Source organism: Rhinolophus sinicus, linkage group LG13 (assembly GCF_036562045.2).
Source record: "Rhinolophus sinicus isolate RSC01 linkage group LG13, ASM3656204v1, whole genome shotgun sequence".
Taxonomy (NCBI): domain Eukaryota; kingdom Metazoa; phylum Chordata; class Mammalia; order Chiroptera; family Rhinolophidae; genus Rhinolophus; species Rhinolophus sinicus.
Window position 1 is genome coordinate 37,201,833 of NC_133762.1, and position 17,781 is coordinate 37,219,613.

Consider the following 17,781-nt stretch of genomic DNA (forward strand, 5'->3'; position numbering starts at 1 on the left):
ATTCTTCTAGTCATGACCAAACTAGCTATTTCCCAAACTATGTCCCACTGCTATTCATAACTTGTAGGTTTAAAATGCTCTCTTCAGAGCTTCTTGAATTCCAACTATTAAAGCACCACTTTGAAATCTGTCTGAAAAAATGTCTAAACTAGCTAGTATTTCCTTCCCTGTCATACAGTTTGGCACATCCGTTTCCACCATACTCAGTTCCTTCTCAAGTCTTAAACTTTTTCTAAAAATACCTCCTCGTATCATCTAGGAAGCACAGAGCTATATATTTTGTTGTTCTTATCATCACCTCCAAATATTAGGATAAATACTGGTTAGGACAAAGCCTTAAACCCAGTTATATTTTAATTATCCTAGCCTTAGACAGGCTAGCATTAGTCACAACCCACGCACAGATAATGTATGATGGGGAAAATAAGGTTGTTTTAGCACAAGAAGAGACACAGCAGTAGAAAGGATGGAATTTTGTCATCTATTCCTAAATTTGGCTTCTTTTGCTAAAATTGCATAAAAGCACGTGTCAAGAAAACTCAGAGCATGATTGTCCTGGAACTTGACGGCAGGACTACACTCCATTATTCTGGGCAGCTCACATCTGGGATTTACTGTTGGGAAAATGTCTTTGAGCTATCTCTCTTCTTTCTCACAGCCATCTGCTTCGGAAAGGAGATTTGGATGGATTAAAGTTTCCAAGTGGGGTGGCCGGTTGGCTCAGTTGGTTAGAGTGCAGTGCTCATAACACCAATGTCGCCGGTTCGATTCCCACATGGGCCAGTGAGCTGCACCCTCTACAACCAAATTGAAAACAATGACTTGGAGCTGATGGGTCCTGGAAAAACACAGTTCCCCAATATTCCCCAATTAAAAAAAAAAGTTTCCAAGCAAGTCAGGGAAGGCCTAGAAACAAAACACTTCAAACTGTAGACCATATTCATTTCTCCTTAGATTCTATAAGATTTAATGTTTTCTTCTCTGGAAGCTGGTACTAGTTTTCTCCCTGGTAGAAAAGCTGCAGCTTTTTAAAAAGATGTAGAAATTCACCAACAAGGCTTTTTTACAAAAAACACACACACAAAAATCTCCTTACTATCAGTCTAGCTAATTCAAGTGGCAAAGAGATACTGTTTTGCAGGATGTCAGGTAAGAAGGATTATGGTATGAACATATCACTAAGTGTTAATTAAAATAGTGCCAAACTGACCACCTGGGAGATTTGGGCAGAGGGTAGGAAAGGGTGAGTAAAGGCAGAGGAGGGAGAGCTTTTCCTGGGCTTTCCCTCAGATAAGGGGCTGACAGGGGCCTGGAATAGATTGCTCACCAGAGGAAGCACAGAAGCCAAAAGATACAGAGAAGACTGGGAAGATACAGTTCCTCTGACCCCAGTGGTTCTAGGGAACAAGTTTAGGAGGTTCCACATTGGTCTGCCAGGGAAGAAGGTGAATATGACATTTTATGGCTTGACTTTTCTTATTTCTGACATTTTTTTCCCCCTCTGATCTCACTATTAGGGGGGAAAAAAAATGTAAAGTTACAAAAGCTGACCAAAATTTAATTATTAGAAGAAGCAACCTCAAATGTAGGTAATTAGTCAGTCACTAAGCGTAACGATAAATACGTAGTATCTTTTCTAGTTTTGTTGATGGCTGGCTATGAAGAAAGCTGGTGGTTCTTTAGAATCTGAATTATAAGAAGGGATCAGAAAAAGTGAATACCTCCTCATTCTCTCTAAACTGTTTAAAACTCATTAGCCTGGTATTCAATGCCTTCCATAAACTTCTTAACCTCTCCAACCTATTTCTCTTTACTACCCTAGAATAGACAAATGATGAGTAACTTGTGGCCCATCAGCTTCTCAATCTAATTTCAAATGTAGCCTTTCATCTTGACAGTTCATAGGAACTTATTTAATCTGCTGTGTGGGAAATGTTCCTGTCTTATTCTGGCTTGATATATTTCTTTGGTTGAATCTTTACCATCCTTTTGTGAAAATGTGGGCTCCACAAGGGCAGGGACTTTCTCTCTCTTGCTCACTGTAGCTCTAGTGCCTAGCACGTAACAGACACTCAACAAATACTTAGTGAATGAATGAATGAATGAATGAATGAATGAATGAATGAAAGAATGCCCTAAAGCACTGGAAGATGGTAGGACTGGGATGGCCAGGAGAAGAAGTGCTCTAGACAGAACAAGAGCAAAGGCTGAGGTACTCTTAAGGGTGATGCTTTCTGAGGCCTAAGGGTTAATCAGCTTATAGGAATTCACTTATAAAGTAAAAGATCAGAGCTAAGGAAGGGGCAGAATTAGAATAGTACTCAAGGAATATTAACACAGCAGTAACCTTAAGGATGGATTAAGTTGGATGAAGCTAGAGCTAGGGAACTGAGTAGGAAAGCCTGGCATAGTCAGTGGCCACGAGAATGGACTAGAGCAGGGGTGTCCAAACTTTTTCCAATGTTTTTAACCAAGGGCCATATGCGGTAAAATACACGAACAGCCGGGCCACTCACTCGAGGTGAAGTACGCATTGCCTCACCTGGTTTATTTAAGTAAACTAAATATATTTTTGGAATTTGCTGCGGGGCAATTAACAATGGATTGCGGAAAGCAGTTGGCCCGCGGGCCGCAGTTTTGACACCCCTGGACTAGAGGCAACTCATTGGAGGTAAACTACAGAAGTGGAATCTATTGTTCTTGACAAATGACAGGAGAGTCAAAGGTGGTTCCAAGGTGCTTGGCCTGGGAAATTGCCACAGAGGTGGTGATGGCAAGAGGAGTAGCAATAACAGAAACAGGAACCACAGGAACCACACAGGTCACCAGATCACCAGAAAAATTCACATAGTAAAAAAATTGTAGTGGAGTGTCACGAAAAACCCAAACATTTAAAATTTACATAGTCCACCTATGAAGATACACTAAATAAAGTTCATGCTAGAATTTTCCTCCCTTGAATCTCTTTGTCCTCACCAGGGACAGGGTTAGCCCTGGTCTCATGGACAGCTCTGTTTCAACTATTAGCCGTTATTTCAGCCTTGACTATCCCCAAGACACTAAGCAATTAGTCAGCATGAACTATAAGGACAGGAAAAACCAAAGAAGTATCTCTTTTACTGAGCTTTGCCTAAACCAGACTCCCTAGACCTGCCTGCTGCTCCCTAGACACGAGCCTGCTATGATGTACTCTCTCCTGTCTCAGGGCTACAAAAATATCGTTTTCTCTGCCTGTACTACTTTCTTCCCATTGTTCTCAGGATTAACTCTTACTTCAGGTTTCAGTTTAAATGTCATTTCCTCAGCAACCCACACCTGAAGTCTTCACTGTGTTTCTAATTCACAGCAACTTCTTTTCCTTCATAAAAGTTATCAATGTATAATTATATGTTGATTATATTTATATATTTATTTACTTTCTAACTCTCCCACATAACTCCACAAGGGCTGGGACTCTGTTTTATTCACCAACTCTATACCTAGCACCTGACAAAAAGCCTCATATTCAATATATATATATATATATATATATATATATATATATATATATACACACACTTGTATCTGTTAAATGAACTAATAATAAATCCCTGATCTCATCTGGGACCAAAATTTTTGCCATGTTTTCTAGTTTATTTATAAGAGAATTTGGTGAATTATAAAAGAAGATTGTTAGTATTTAGTATCAAGTTTAAGAAGTTTAAGTTTCCTCATATGGAAACATATCAGACTTATTTGAAGAAACATTCCCCTCCAAGGTATGATTTTTGGAAGCATTATAAGTCTGATCAATTAAATCATCTTTTCTAAAAAGTTAAATAAAATCTTATGTCAAGGGGATATATATTCTATGTTTGCATTGAGCGAGGTATATAATTCACAGAAATTCTAGTTATTATATATAATAACAAACTCAAGTCAAAATTCCCAGGAATCATTTCTTGCTAATAACAGTATTATTAACAATGAGATGTCACTGACCATACACATACAAAAATGATATTAAAAAGAATAATTCCTCTCCTTTCCCTTGAGGTTCTGGTACTTAAAGAAATGAGACATGATTAAGAAGTCTAAAATAGGACACACCTGACAAAAGTCTTTGTTTTATCCTTTTCTAGTTTCTTTTCTGATTTTGCCTTTTGTTTTCACATTCCCTTTTGTGGCTTTCACCCTTTTTTTTCCCCTCTGCTTTTGTCTATTTGCTCCCTTCCTTTTTGTTTTAGTGATATTAAACATGCCCCTAAATCAAACTCCATTTTCTTTCCTCGTAATCAGAGCCAAAGAGGCCAGAGAAGAGTCACATTTTTCTCAGATGTTGACACAACTAATACCCCACCAACTCCTGTGACCTGGGGATCCCCTTCTAAAAGAAAGAGGTACCGTAGGGCTCACATCTAGGGCTCATACCAGGCAGCTCAATCACTCATAGCCACCATTATGCTATGTAAAGAATACCTGCTTCCCATTTCCACCAACGGACATAAAAGCATCCTTTGGGGGTACAAAGTAGAATAAATAACAAGTGTACTGCTCTTTACAGAATACCTTTCATACATGATCTCATTTAATTCTTTCAACGAACCTGTCAGGTAGACATTATTATTATTATTATTATTATCATAATAATAATTATATATAAGGAAACTGAAGTTCAGAGAGATAAAATGACTTTCCCAATGTTGCTCACTTATTAATTGCCAGAATTAAAGCTCTAAGTGGGAACCAACTCCACAATCTGTGGCCTTTCTACCACATCAAAAATAAATCTCCATAACAAGAATAGGAATAGGAATTGGAACAGTGACAAGTAAAGAAACACGATCCAAACGTAGGAACCCTTATAAAGCCATTATGTAGTTGAAGAATCCTTCATAGAACTTACTGCCTCATTCCACTTACCCTTCTCCTTCAAAGCAAATGTGCATAAACATCTTACATAACAGCATTTGTCCTCGTGGGAAGAGTCATCAACTGCTTCAACAGCCACTACATCCAGAGGTGATTCATATTTAATCAGGCAGCAGTCCGAGTGTAGCCTCTCTAATTCAGGCCCTTATCACCTCTTGCCTGGACAATTCCAAAAGCCTCCTAAACAAGCCTTCATGCCTCTGGTGTTGTCCTTCTTTAGGTCATCCTCCACGCTATTACCAGTAATGTTTCTGAAGTATGTATCTGTTCATGCCCTTATCTACTTAAAATCTCTCGATGGCTTTTGTTATAGACTGAATTGTTCTCATAAAATTGATTATGTTGAAGTCCTAACCTCTAGTACCTCTCAATGTGACTGTATTCTGGAGATAGGGTCTTTAAAGAGGTAATGAAGTTAAAACGAGGACCTAATCCAATCTGACCAGTATCTTTATAAGCAGAGGAAATTTAGACACAGACACCTACAGATGGAAAACCGTGTGAAGGCACCGGGAGAAGACGCCATCTGCAAGCCAAGGAGAGAGGCCTCAGAAGAAACCAAATCTGTTAATACCTTGATCTTGGATTTCTAGCCTCCAAAATTGTGAGAAAATAAATTTCTGTTGTTTAAGCCCCCCAATCTGTGGTACTTTGTTATGAAAGCCCTCAAAAACTAATATAATTTCCCAATGCCAACAACATAAAATGCAAACTTCTTAGTGTGGCATTCTGGGTCCTTCACGATCCATTCTTGCTTCTCCAGCATTATTTCTGGCTACTCCCCGTCTTTGACAATATGCTCTCGAATATCAGATGCTTCTTGTCTCTATACCTCTGCCTGTAGTGCTCTTATCACTTTCTCACTTTATCCTTTAAGGCTTAGCTCCTTACTCCCCTCACCTCCAGGCTGAAGGAGTTATCCCTCCTCTACTGATGTGTTAGGTCCTGGAAGGGAGAGACTGTCTTATTCATCTTTATATTCCCACATTCCATCACACCTGTCCACTCACTGACAGATATCAATACACATCTGCTGAACTGGAACTGAGGATGGGTAGAGAGGGAAGAGTGGTAGGGAAACAGTTCTCTGTCCTAGTGATCTCTTTGCTCCACAGTGAGGAGTCCACTTACCCCTCTTTGTCAAGGCCTCAGGCTGGCAGCCTCCTTCCCTAATTTCTTGTCTAGTTAAGAAAAGGTTGGCACTATGGAGCTCAGAGCATTGAGAGCATGACTCACGGGTTTCAGCTGCCTCTGCTACATCCTTTTCCTCCGGCCTCCAGTTTCTTCTTTATTTGGTTCTTTGAATTCCCAATTCTGTCACACGTAAGTAATTGGTGGAGAAGGTCGTGATTCTCTTTCTCTCACCCCCCTTCCCCATTTCCCCCTATGCATTGCTCTTATTCTCTCCTACCATAGAAGGGCGTCCTCTATGCCACCAGGGAAGAAAGGTGTTGCAGCTTCAAGCTCACATAGTCCCACTTTAGCAACCCATGTGGGGAAAAAAAAAGATTTTCTTTCTTCTGGGAAAAGATTCTAAACTTTCTTTGGTCACATGTCAGTGCCTTAAACCAATCACTGTTGCAGAAAAAAAAAATGAGTTCTATGATTGTCCAGGCCTGAAACAAATTCTCCATACTGCCTTCTTTCTACTCCCAGCAACTCACACAGATGCTTTGGCTAGTAGTGGTGGGGTGGTCTTTCCAGACAAATATATTAGCTACAACACGTGTTAAAGTGATTGTTGACAAAGACTTGTACACAAGTGTTTATTGCAGCTTTATAATAGACAGAAACTGGAAATGACTCAAATGTCGACCAATAGGTGACTAGATAAACAAAGCGTGGAACAGAAATCTAATGAACCCTCAGCAATAAAAAAGAATGAACTACTGTTATACACAACATGGATGAACCTCAAAAACATCATGTTGAACAAAAGAAGCCAGACACAAGAGTATACACTACATGAAAAGCTTTTGTATAGTGAAGGAAACCATTAACAAAATGAAAAGGCAGCCCGCTGAATGGGAGGAGATATTTGCAAATGACACATCCAATAAGGGGTTAATATCCAAACTATTTAAAGAACTCATACAATTCAAAATTTAAAAAAAATTAAAAATCGAACTTAAAAATGAGCAGAGAACCTGGATAGACATTTTTCCAAAGAGAACATACAGATGGCCAGCAGACACATGAAAAGATGCTCAACATCGCTAATCATCAGGGAAATGCTAATCAAAACCACAGTGAGATATCACCTCACACCTGTCGGATTGGCTAGTATCAAAAGAACAACGCATAAGAAGTATGGGCAAGGATGTGGAGAAAAGGGAACCCTCATGCACTGTTGGTGGGATTGTAAGTTGATGTAGCCACTATGGAAAACAGTACGGAGGTTCCTCCAAAAATTAAAAATAGAACCACCATATGACCCAGCAATTCCACTTCTGGGTATCTATCCAAAGAAAATGAAAACATTAATTTGGAAAGATAAACATACCCCTATGTTCATTACAGCATTGTTAACAATAGCCAAGATATGGAAGCAACCTAAATGCCAATTGATAGATGAGTGGATAAAGATGTGGTATCTGCGTATATACACAATGGAATATTACTGAAGCATAACAAAAGAATGAGATCTTGCCACTTGAGACAACACTGGTGGCCTTAGAGGATATTACGCTAAGTGAAATAAGTCAGATAAAAAAGGGTAAATACCATACAGTTTCACTTATATGTGGAATCTAAAAAACAAACAGACAAACAAAACAGAAGCAGACTGATAGACAAATTGATGGTTGCCAGAGAAGAGGGTGAGGGGAAGGGTGAAAAGGGTGAAGGGGTATAAGAGGTACAAATTCCATTATAAAATCAATAAGTCATGGGATGTAATGTACAGCACAGGGAATATAGTCAATAATATTGTAATAACCTTGTATGTCAGATGGCTACTAGACTTATCGTGGTGACCACTTCGTTAGGTATATAAATGTTGAGTAACTATGGTGCATACCTAAAACTAATATAACACTGTATATTAACTATATTTTAATTAAAAATATATACCATATGATTCTATTTAATTAAAAGTTTAGAAAAAACATATCTAATTTATACTGACAGAAATCTATAGTGGTTGCCTAGGAGTGTTGGTGGGGTAGATCGACTGAGAAGGGAGCACAAGGGAACTTTCTGAAGTAATAGTAAAATTCTACAGATTGAGTGGTGGTGGTTATATACGTATGTAAATCTCTCAAGTCACCAAGATGTACACTTAAAATGTGTGCCTTTTATTGCAATAAATTATGCCTTGATAAAGATGTTAAAATATATATAAAAAATATATATAATATATATACATACCTATATACACACGTGTACATGTATGTGTATATATATACATATAGACATATATATACATATGTATATATATATATATATATATATAAAACGTGAGTAGTGAGCTGCTATGATAATAATCAGAATATTGATCTTTCAGGATGAAACCCAAGATCCTTGGTACTAAACTCCTCTTTAGTCAGACCCCTAACTGCCCTGCAGCCATGTCTCTCACTGCACCCTTCCAATTGTAGCTCCCTAAGAACTCCAAGCTGTTTTCCCACCTCTGAGTCTTTACACATGTTGTCCCTTTGAACATAACAGTCCAGCAGGTAAACGACTCTTCTCTAGGGCTCAGGTCAAGCATCGTCTGTGTTGTCTTTCGAGATTGCTTTGGGTCGCATGTACTAAGCCCTCCTTTTCTCTGCATCACACCCACATTTATTCCTTTCATTTGTTTGCACGTTGACTCCTCTACTAGACTGTGAACTCTTGAGGGCAGGTATGAAAGAAGTTTCTTCCATCGAAATCAGTTTAGGGGTATTTAAAACACTTGAAAAATAGAGATTAAGCTAAAATTTCTTAAATATGCCAGAAACTGCTAGACTTTTTCACTTCTTGGTTGGGACTCTTTGGTCTATGGCCGTGACATCAGTTTCAGAGGAAATCTGGAAGCTGAGACAGTACAATCAAGCAAAATTTTCCACGTCTCTAACATCTCAAACATTATCCCAAATCTTTTTAAATTATGATGAGTTTTCCTGCGAATCATTAAATCCATATGTATTTCAAGGGAAATGTAACCCATGTTTCATTCATTCATACTCAATCCATCACAGTTTTACTTTTAAGAGCTATTTGATGTTCGAAGCCATTAGAATCCCCATTTCTGAGAAAAAGAGGATGTGGGTAAAATTAAGCAAAACCAAATGTTAACAAAATACTCAAGAAGTGCACAGAATATTAATAAAGAGAGTTACACTACACTGTTTTGACTTTCCAGACTCCAAGTAAGTCTGTATTGACTCAAGAGACCCTCACATCTTTATTACATCTTTTCTCCCAAAAGATTATGAAATGAGAAAAGGAATAGTTTGATGGGTACAGAAATGTTTAGCATAGCGTTTCCAGCAATACTTCAGTCTAGATCTTCTGAAAACCCTCTGCTACAAAAGACCTAAAATTGCTGACTAAAATACCATGAACTAAAAAATAAAGAACTAAAACTTTAGGATTGATCCTCTAGATGGGGGGTGGGGGGGTGGAAAAGGTTGCTTGTCTTGGAATTAAGGACGTTCATTGTGTTTTAAAAGACAGATAGACAGAAAATGAAGCAGGAAGCCCAGGAAAAATTGGGACCTTCAGTCAAAAAATGAACCAGAGTTTTTCCACTGTCACAGAAAAATAACAAGGAAGTATATATATTTTAGCTTTGCTCTGCATGAAAAAAGTCTCTCTCAAGAATTTTTAACCATAGACCCACCCTCAGGTGAGTTTGAAGATCATATTTACACAAACTACATGTTTTTAGGACCTGTAAGCCCAAACATTAAAGTAAAAAAAATGCTCTGACATCAAGGCATTTGACAAGAGCAAATAAATACTAAACCTCTCTAGAGGGGACAACCTCAACCCAGATCACACAAAATTCACACAGATAAAGCCCTGCTAAAGTTGAGCTCTTAAAAAAATAAAATGTCACTTAAAATTATAGAATGTAATTTTAAAATTATAAAATATACAACAAATATTCCACAACAAGCAAGAGTCAGCCTATGAGCTCATCAACAGAGACGATTAAAAAAGTGAAAAGGCATGCAGACTGGGAGAAAATATTTACAACATACAAAGCGTGATCAAACAATATGGTGAACGCTGCTGCCCAGTGCCATCCAATGGAAAGGCAGGGATCTTCAATACAGGAAGCAGCGCATCGAACCTTAGTAACAGTGTGTGACAAGTTACTTGTTCGGTGCAGTCAGTTGGGTGTGAGCTACAATTGTGAGAAGGTGTGTTTTAAAGTGTGCCATAAATCTTGGATCACAAACAACGCATTAACATGAAATGGGCAAATGGTCTCATTCTCCATCATGACAACACTCGGGTCACATATTGCTTCTGGTACAGCAATTTCTGTCAAATAAAAATATTACAGCGCATCCTCATCCACCTTATTCATTGAATCTGGCACCGTGTAACTTCTGGCTGTTCCCCAAAGTCAAAATGACGACGAAAGGTAAACATTTTGAATCAATTCAGGACATCGAGGCAGCCACAACAGCGCAACTAAAGACACAAAAGAGGACTTCCAGAACTGCTTCACGAAGTGGCAAGAACGATGGGATAAGTGTGTTCTCGAAGCGAGGAGGAATATTTTTAGGGGGATTAATGGCAATGTGTCTTTTACTACAATAAATTTTTTTTAATTTAAACATTCACCATGTATTTTGATCACACCTCATCTCTCTGTCAAAAGACTTGTATCCAGAATATATAAAGAACTCCCACTAATATATAAAAAAAAGAGACGACAACCCAATTAAAAAACTGAGCAAAAGATTTGATTAAATACATCACAAAAGATGTCCAAATGGTCAACAAATATATGAAAAGGTGCTCAACATCATTACTCATATAGGGAATGCAAATAAGAACCAAAATGAGATGCCACTACACATTCACCAGATTGGCTACAATTAAAAGACCGACAATGCCAATTTTTGAAGAATATGCGAAGTAACTGAAATGCTCATCCATTGTGGGTGGGAGTGTAAAAGTATACAACCACTTTAGAAAACTGATTGGAGTTTCTAATGAAGTTAAACCATTTTTCAAAATTGATGTAGGAAACACCTCAGATTGATAAAATTAAAATAATAAGACATCAGTTTTTGCTCATCATATTGACAAAATTTTAAATGATTAGTAATACCCAGTGGTGGTGAATTTGTGGGGGAAAAGCCAGTCTCATATACTGTAGGTGAAAGCATAAGCTGATTCAAATGTTAGTGGGAATATAAGCTGATTCAACTTTTGTAGAAGGCAGTTTGGCAGTAACTTATCAAATTTTAAATGTCATACATTTTGACCCATTAATTCTACTACTTTATCCTAATGAGGTAACCTGATAAGCCACAAAGACATATGAATATGAATGTTCACTGTATTGTTATTCACAATTTTGAAAAGCAAAATAACCTAAGAGTACATTAAAAAAGGACTGGTTAAATAAATTATAGTATATCCACACAATGATACAGAGTGGCCACAGAAGTCTAGAAACATAAATTTATAAAAGAATCAGATAGACACTCATCCCCTTGGTTACTTCTTCTGGTGTACACCAAAGGAACAGGCTTATTCAGTCAAACCAAAGCCATAATCAACTGAGAAAATACATTTGACGCATGTGTAGGGATTGATCGAAAAAGTACATTTATGTATCATGTTAATTGCAGTTTTGCACAGTTCATTGAACTATACATTGCTAATGAAGGACTAAATATTGAACGTATCATGTATTGTAATGTCATATCAATAAATCACTATGTGTATTTGCCTATTTTTCCAGACTTTATGGCCCCCTTTATTATGCAATTTTAACAATAAGATAGGTATGTTAGTATTGACATAGAAAGACCACAATATATTAACTGAAAAAATTATAGAGTAGAATGCATCTTATCATGCCAGTTTTGTAAAAATGTGTACGTGTATTTTTATATGCAGAAGAAAAATTCTACATGGCTTGCATTTTTTATTTCTGTATTGTTTCATTTTTATGAGCATTTATTTCCTTTAAGCCAGAGAATAAATATAAATTTCCATTTTGAAAAACCTGAACAAGAAATGGTGAAGGCCATACTTGGGGCTGAGTGACAATTTTTAATAATTTTTAATACTCATAAACTGGCCAATGTTTTGTTCCAAACTGTCTCTGTGTGAATGCTGGGACTGAGGCAGGAGAAGGGAAAGAGGTACCATTGACAAATTCAGAAAGGGTGAAGGACTCCAGTCTTGAGGTAGGGAAATGGGAAAGCTTAAACAAAGAAAGCTCATCTCTTTGTAAAACTGAGTAGTAGGGTCAGAATATACAGAACTTAGATCTACCTAGAGGGAAGGGAAGGTTACCAGGGTACTGGATCCCTCTTTTTTCACATTTGTCTGATCTAGAATTGTGCATAACCCCAGTGAAGGGTGAAGGGGATGCTACTGGTCTAAATTCTTCATCCTCTTTTCACTTTTCAAACCCAGACCCCAAATCAATCATATTAACTGATGAAATTGGGATGCGAGAGCATGGTATTTCTGCAGGGCCTATACAGTGGTCATCTCAGCGATGGCTGTATAGCTTTCAAGGTTCTCATCCTTGCTGATGGAAGGACCATGTGAACCTGGACAAAGGTCTATAGTAGTGGGCCATATCTGGCCTTGTCCCTTCAACATTTTTATCAACAAATTAGAGAAATCTATGCCTACAAAATTAATGCATAACATAAAGATAGGAGATATAATTATAATGGTAACAGAACCAGACTGAAAAAAAAATCTTTAAAGGCTGAACCATCAGTATGATATAGCTACTATAAAAAGAAAAAAAAAGTTGGCATATCTAAAGGAAGTACAATGTGTAGGAACTGATCAGATCATACATGAAAGATGATATTACTTAATCTTTTGGAGCTCATTTTCTTATTTGTAAAATGGGGATAATTATAGTACTTTTTTCACAGGGTTGAGATAAGGAAAATAAGATAATGTATTAAGGCTCTTAAAAGAGTGTTCAAAAGGAAATACTCAATAAATATTAGCTATAATAATAACATAGCCTTAATTGAAAAATCATAGTGTTCTAAAACAGATGAAATGGTTTGTTTTATAAATTTAAGATCTACTATCTACAGAGCAATTTTTACTTTCCTAAAATAAAATTTCCAAAGGTGATCTGAAATGTTTTAAATTTCCAAAGGTGATCTGAAATTCTAATATTCTAGGTATTATTGAAAAAACTGAATCCCACTCTGTTATATACTTTTCAAGATCATAAAAACTCTTTATATCTCCTTCATCAGGCTTCATCTTTCCATACTGTCGTCTTATTTGTTTAGATGGGTCACAAATTCTTCTGTTAATACTCATAAGAACACAGACAGAAATAAGAATAGGAATTAAACTTATCAAATATGCGGGGTACTCCAGTGTTTTGGATAAAATCTTTCCTTTTTATAAAAATATGCATCACTAAGGAACTCTTTCTTTGAAAGAAAATACTGTTTTGTTTTTACTTTATTGTTTCGCTCCAACTTAAGCCTAAATTTGACGATGAAGATAGAATTTTCCTGAAGCATTTGGAACTTTCTTTTTCAAACAGGGAATTAATTACAGGCACAATTAATGACAAACATTCTCTTCACAATATCAGTCAATAAATCTCAGGAAACATTGATTTGGTGCCTGTTAGAAGCAGAGAACAACAGGACATGTGGGAAATTTCAGAGTCAAAGATATAGTTGGTATTTTTAAAGTTCTTATTGTTTAATACAGGAGACTGAATAATCCCTAATAAGTACCCTGGAGTATATTTATATTAGATGAATTCAGCATGAAGCAGTTCTTTTAAAAATATTATTAATTGAAATTTAGCTTCTGGAGTAAACAGAAGAAATGGGAGGGCCAGAAACAATAATATAGCTAAGGTCACAGAGCCAAGAAGTGGAGGGCATTTAAACATTAGGTCTCCTAATTCCACATATAAGATAGTCTCACAACATTAATCTTGAGGATATCATTTTTGAGAGTCCAGAAGATCTACGACATTCATTTAATTCACAATTTTAAAAGATCAGTCAGTAAGACTGATTACAACCCAGAAGATAGCAATGCTCTAGCATTTCACCTTATTTCTCTCATTTTGGGGGGAGGGGAACACATGTGGCACCCCAAACTAAATGTGTTACCTCAAAGAAAACGTCCTAAATAGTTGTGTTTCATTCTTCTCAAATATCTGGGATTGTTATTTTCTAGTATTCCTCTAGGACTTCTCTGTAAAGAAAATTCATAATGTCCTTTTACATCACAGGTCTGAACGGACACAAGATTTTTTCTCTCCCTTTCCTTTCTTTCCTTTCCCTTCTCTTCCCTCCCTCCGTTCCTCCCTCCCTCCTTTCCTTCCTTCTTTTCCTTCTCTCTCTTTCTCTCTCTCTCTCTTTCATTTTAAATATTTATTAAAGTAATACATGTAAATACTCGAAAAGTCATGTGGCTAAAAAGAAAGTCATTTGGAACTACAAGGCTCCTAAAAAAAGTGTTTTCCCTTTCCCTCCTTTTCCCTCCCTTTCTCTCTCTCTCTCTCTCTCTCTCTCTCTCTCTCTCTCTGTCACACACACACACACACACACACACACACACACACAGAGTCTTAACAACAAGAAAAGCAATGGCCTCCCCAAAGCCTAAGACACCCTTCCAGACTCTTTCACTTGCTTTTCTTTTCATATTTACCAGTTTTCCTAAATAAAATATTTATACTGCTATTTCTTGATTTGTAAATTTTTTTTTTTTGGTAAATTTTAAACAGTACCTAATACAAAAGATCAAAATCCAACACCTTATATTTTCCCTTCCCCCAGCCTCCCAATATTGTTATATCACAATATTTTAAATTAAATCCACGTTTCATGTTATCTTATTAAAACTCTGTAAGTGGTTTACTTCTGGATCAGTTTGTATTGTGATTACATTTCCTTTCTTATACAACTTTTTATTCCTCTTGGAATTAATAATTGCCTGAGTTTTTTGCTTGCCAAATTTTCTTTACCATTATCACCAATTCTTCTAGACTCTGCAACAGAAATGTAAAAATGCCTGAACTATTTACAATACTGTCAAACATGTCAGACATTCTACCAGTTTCACTGGGAATACTCCCCTGGAGCATTCCTTCCTTCAGTCTGGACTGTCTCTCCCCAGGTCTGTGGTATAGCTGTCATCTTGGGACTTCCTTTTACCTCTTTCCTACGTTGACACTGTTTCCTAAAACCTCTCTCTTTGTCTCTCTTGTTTGAATAGAGCACATCCTCCAGTAGTGTCCCAGCTGGGGGTGGGGAAAGGGGAGTAAATTTTTGATCCTTGCATGCCTGAAAATATCTTTAATTGTCCCTCTCACTTGATTGATAACACGATTTAGTATAGAATTCTTGGGTGAAAATAACTCTCTCAGAATTTTGAAAGCACTGTTTCATTATTTTCTAGCCACCAACGTTAATGTTGAAAAATATGCTACTTATTACCTACTCCTTTATAAGTAATCCATTCCACTTTCCCTGATACTTCCTCACCTTCTATCATCAATTTTTTTCTCTTTATCCCTTGTGTTTAGAAATTTCATAATGATATGCCAGTTGTTGTTTTTCCCGTGTTTTTGGTTTTTTTCTCTTGTTTTATTTTTGTTGTTGTTGTTTATAGTTTTTTCATTATGCTGGGCACTCAGAAGGCTCTATCAATCTGGAAACTCATGTTCTCCAGTTATCAGAGATCTTCTGGTAACTTCTTTGGTAAAATCTTCTTTGATAATTTCCTTCCCTGCATTTTTTCTATTTCTAGAACTCCTAATAGCAGGTTAGGGTAGGGTTAAGGGTTAGAGGTTAGGGTTAGGTTAGGGTTAGGGTTGGATCTTATGGATTCATCTTCTAATTGTCTTTTCTCTCCTATTTCCATTTCTTTTTATTCTATTTTCTGGGAGATTTCTTCAATTTTATATGTTAATGTTTCTATGAATTATTTATTTTTGCTATTATAGTTTTAATTTCCCAGAGCTATTCTCTGATTGTCCCTTTTTTGGAGACTCTTGTCTTTGTTTCACGGATGCACTATTTTATACTAACTCTCAGAGGATGTTTATTGTTTTTTAAAAGACATCCTTCTGCTCTCAATATTGTCTCTGTTTCCTCTCAGTTTCTTTTTTCTTTTCCATTTCTATGTGATGCTATCTTTCTCGGTGAAGGTTTCTCTCAACTATCTGGTGATCCTTTGCTGTCCCTTCATATTTAAGAGTGAGTCACTACAAAGGTATTTGGAACCCCTGTTAACAAGAAGAGTTTGTTGGTTGGTGGGTTTTACTGCAAGATGATACAGTGGGGGCCTATTTGTTTTGCTGGGAGATTCTCAAGTATCAGTTCTATAGATCTTACTTCTGGGATTCAATCTTAAGTTCCTCTCAAAATTAGTTCTCTGCTATCCTACCTGGAGAATATGTCTTGCTGACAACATTCTTGGAGTGAAACAGAGCAAGAGGGCTGAGCAAGTTTCACCATTTAGTGTGAAGATATTCATCTGATCTCTGTTTTCAGTGTGGTATCCTCCTACCCCAACCTTCCTAGCTATGATCTTTAGCTGTGTCTCCTTTAGAACTTCTTTAAGTTCAATTTTTTTCACGAAATAAGTTCCCAGGGTTCTGCCAAAGAGATGGAGGGATAGTTGACTAACTGAGCAGGATGAAGAAGGGAACTGGTAGTTTAACTTACACAGACTTTCAGCCTCACATATCTCTGCTGCTGTAGTATTTGCTCCTTCTAATTCCTGAAATTCTAGTTAGTGTTCTGCAATATGAATCTGCTTGCCACTTGTTAGTATACCCCTCTCAAGCGTTTGGAATTCAGTTTTCTCAGCTCAACTTTCTATCTTCCAAAAATGTGTTGCTATTCCTCATTTGCTATTGTCTTGCTATTCCCCTTGTCCTTGTGAGCTGATAACTTTAAAAATATTAACTCACTGTCATTTTATTGATTTGGGAACAAGAGAGAATAGGGTTGAACACGTGTTTAATCTGTCCATGTATAACAAGAATTACAAGACTGTCAAAATGTTCACTGTTTTGCTCCCATTAAAAAAATGTCAGAACCAGAAAATTCAGAGATAAAATTCTGCTCTCATGAGGCTGATGTGGAAAAAAACATGGGTCTGAGAACTGCAGTCCCTATTTTCAAGTTTTGTTATAATTTTTTGGTTGGTTGATGTTAGGTAAGTTAAATTTTCTAGCTGTTTTGTCATCTGTAAAGCAGTGATAATCATCCCTACACAGCCTATCTTACTTGTAATGATCAAGTAAGATAATTAATATAAATGTAAATATACATCAAATATATACCATTTATCATTAACTCTATTACCAATAGGCAAAGGCAAATATATTTCGAGAGGCAGTGTAACAGTAGAAAGAGTATGAGCATCTGAGTCACACAGACCTGGACTCAAATTCCATCTCTGTCATTCACTGTGTGATCTTGGGTAAGTGACTTAACCTCTCTGAGCTTCATTTTTCCCATTTATAAAAAGAGTATAATATTATTAACCTGAAAAGGCTGTTGTGAGGATTAAATGAGATAATGCATGTAACATATCTACTACAGGGCTTGACACTTAGTAGGTACTGAGCAGATGTTAATTCTTCCTCTTATCGCAATTTGGGACTGGCTTACTTATGCTCACATGAATATCCCGAGCTTGTATTTCCTCAATTAATGCTAA

General features: G+C 36.9%; 1 protein-coding gene across 1 annotated transcript in view; it reads right to left on the bottom strand.

Moving 5' to 3' along the window:
• ASIP (agouti signaling protein) overlaps positions 1-17,781 on the bottom strand; it is a 90,701-nt gene that overhangs the window by 68,556 nt on the left and 4,364 nt on the right. Inside the window, exon 5 of the mRNA XM_074318251.1 lies at positions 14,214-14,298. The gene's annotated coding sequence lies outside the window, so the exon portion shown is untranslated. The remainder of the gene's footprint in view (positions 1-14,213; positions 14,299-17,781) is intronic.